Source organism: Zingiber officinale, chromosome 7A, assembly GCF_018446385.1.
Source record: "Zingiber officinale cultivar Zhangliang chromosome 7A, Zo_v1.1, whole genome shotgun sequence".
NCBI classification, from domain to species: Eukaryota; Viridiplantae; Streptophyta; class Magnoliopsida; order Zingiberales; family Zingiberaceae; genus Zingiber; species Zingiber officinale.
Window position 1 is genome coordinate 48,429,802 of NC_055998.1, and position 3,220 is coordinate 48,433,021.

General features: G+C 42.6%; 1 long non-coding RNA gene across 1 annotated transcript; it reads right to left on the reverse strand.

Moving 5' to 3' along the window:
* Window positions 1-2,191: 2,191 nt before the first annotated feature.
* On the reverse strand, window positions 2,192-2,862 carry LOC122000109. Its single transcript, XR_006116947.1, has 3 exons — window positions 2,850-2,862; window positions 2,660-2,760; window positions 2,192-2,233 (listed from the first exon to the last, which is right to left on the reverse strand). It is a non-coding gene; the product is annotated as an uncharacterized LOC122000109 (long non-coding RNA).
* Between the last annotated feature and the right edge of the window lie 358 nt (window positions 2,863-3,220).

A 3,220-nucleotide genomic window follows, 5' to 3' on the forward strand; every position in this document is an offset into this window, starting at 1 on the left:
GACTACCCAAGTCGACAAACGTAAATCAGTCTTCTACTGACCGATCTAACATGAGTAAATAAATGTTTACTGATGAAATTTACTAAAATAAAATGGTATACAACTGGCTAGGTCAACATAAAGATATAGATACTATCCATTACCCAACTAATAATAGCAGAGGCTGGTATGTACCTCAATCCGCTAACCAACTAGTAATAACATAAACTAAAACTACTGGTGTATGATATGAAAAATCACCAGAAACTGTAATCCCTCAATCTATATTAAGATCGATCATCGTCAGTGGCTAACCCCTCACATGTAATATGGCTACAACATCAGACAAATACCAGATACAAAGTGTCATAACTATCACAGTCAACAATGCATACACTAACTAAATAGTAGGATAACAGTATACCAACATACCTCCTATAGCTTGGAGATGTCCTGCTGCTGCCAGGTCCTAAAACCCGAAAAGTCACATCGAGAAGACCAAAACAGAAAATCCGAAACACCGGGAAAATAAGACTCATAAGCCGATCTCTGATACCAAATAAATTGGTATCAGATAAATCTCGAAAATCCAGAACACATAGCAAGTATCGTATACCTGCTCTGATATCACTAAATTGTCACGCCCCAGAGGAGTCCCTGTCTGAATAAATTTCGGTAGCACCTCCCCTGTACGTCGGACAATCTGAAACTTTCTACATACACAATATATATCAGCCACAGGCGGCTGGAATATACACACAACCACGCAGTTATATATATATCATCAGCCCACTCGGCTGGAACAAAATATAAAACACAGCAGAAAAACGATAGAAATACAAAATACATGACTGCTAGCTGGCTAGGCTTACACCACACAACACAATACTCCGGAAATAAATCCGGAACACAAAGTCAAATACACACATACCATATACCCCGATAAACATAAACAAAATGCGAAGACTAGTCTTCTAATGTGATGTGGGGACCGGCAGTCAGGATACTCCAAGCGACTCCATAAATAACCTGCTACCTGAAAAAGATAGTGTCCACGGGGGTGAGTTCAACAACTCAGCGAATACCTAGTTGACATGTATAGTAAACTATAACAAATGGTAATAACTATGGAGTACAGTCTCCTGAACAAAAGAAGGTAATGCATAATAGAAAAGGCTAAAGAGTACTGTACTCACTAGGGCCACCTATCAGAAAAACCAGGTCGTCAGATCGGAAGTGTCATAAATCCTGAATGCATGTCAAACATATGCATCCATCCAAATGCAGCATATAAGTGCAGCAAACACAAGCAGTAAATGCATAAATGCGTATGATGCCAATGATGCGTCCTGGTCACCCCTGACGCCAGTCAGTCATCTCACACACAATAGTGAGGCCGAGTGGGTAGGGCTGTGACAACCGTGCACTCTACCATCACTACACCTGATGAGTGAGTGAGTGGACGGGATGCTGTCGGAGTACTCCTGTCCTCTGACCCCAAATCATAAATGGGGGAGCTCAATGCTCTCATCTCCCGGTACATGATAACGGGGAGGTATCTCTGCCGGCTACCACGCTGAGTCACCTGACCAACGGAGCCAAACAGAGTCCACCGTCTGCCGGCTACTACGCTGCTACACTAAATGCCAGCGGAGCCAAACAGAGCGGAACTGTCTGCCGGCTACCACGCTGAGTCACCTGACCAACGAAGCCAAACAGCAGAACCGCCACACACCTGCCTGATATACCACTAATCCATGAGTAGTGGTATGTGCAGTATATGTAACTAGCGATGTGCTCTACCATAGTGGAGCCGACAATCGCGCAGCATGCAATCATGATGCATGACACTAAGCATAGCGATAAACTGATCAACATAACCATATCCATATATATAACATGAGTATCGTAATATCGATGGTCAAATACGAAGAACTAAAGTACACAGGCCAGATAGGATATCAACAACCTAGGTCCTGAACATAACAAGCATGGTATGTCACTACCTCACTGAGCATATATATAATCATATGGATACTAGCATAAAATGCATAACAGATGAGCAAACAAGCATGTAACGAGTATCCGGTAGTGACGTACCAAAATAAGGACGAACATAATTATTACTAAAGGCTATAACCTACTAGACATATCAACAAGACATATCAAAAAGATAAGTCAAGGTACCCGCCTCCGATAAGAGTATCGTATTCGGTCCAATCCGACATCGAGATGCTCGTCTCGCGTCAAAGTCCTGTGTCAATAATACATATACATTTTTATTTAGCTAACAATTCATTAAATAGCTAAATAAAAATCCGTACGACTAATTTAGGGTAAAACCCTAATCACATCATCCAAATCAACCAACATAATTGATTGTATTCATTAAACCTTACCTTAGGATCAAACCAAAAAGGAAGATCACAGTGGTTAGTGCTCTCACCAACACTGTCTGCCAAGTAAAACACCATACAGGGCCTACACAGAAGTTAATGTAATTAACCCTATGCTTACCTAATAAAAAGCAATACCAATAACTCAAATTCTGATCTACCTAATGTCACATGGTTAGTTCTGTCAAATCTGCTGAAACTGAACAAAACTAGCACTGATCTAATACTTAGACATTTCATTGCTCAAACCATACAAATCATTTAATTCATCTTCAAAAACTCACCTAGATTTGGAGACTCCTCAGTTGAGCCACGGAAGAGATACTTGCAGACAGAAATTCATGGCCAAAGCTACCGTAAAGCTGCTACCAAGGCAAAGCCGGAGCTACAACCATCACCCACCAACTTAGCACAAAACTCTTATACAAAAATTGGAATTCAGATCTCTATAAATCCAAAACCAAAATGCCTTACCCAATTTCTGTGCTGGCAGTTTCCTCTCTGCAAGCGATTCAACAAAAGCAGATAGATGAGATGAGTGAAGAAAGAACCGGCAATAGAAAAGCTAGGGCGCGGCGCAGATGGCGAATCAGCTCCGGCCGACCAAAGGATGTATGCTCAGCTCTTGGCCGGAGAGGAGTTCGGCCATGGACTAGAGAGGAAGAGGAAGAACCTCTGCTTTGGCTGGTTGCGTGGATGAATGACAACCGCAATGTCGGGATCACAGCTAGGGAAGAGATGACCGGCGGCGTTAAGTAGCTAGGGCACGAACACTAGGCAAAGGAGAGGTGCTCGGCTGCCGGTGCTCAGAAGAGGAGAATGAGGGCCGGCGCTATGGCTGAGAG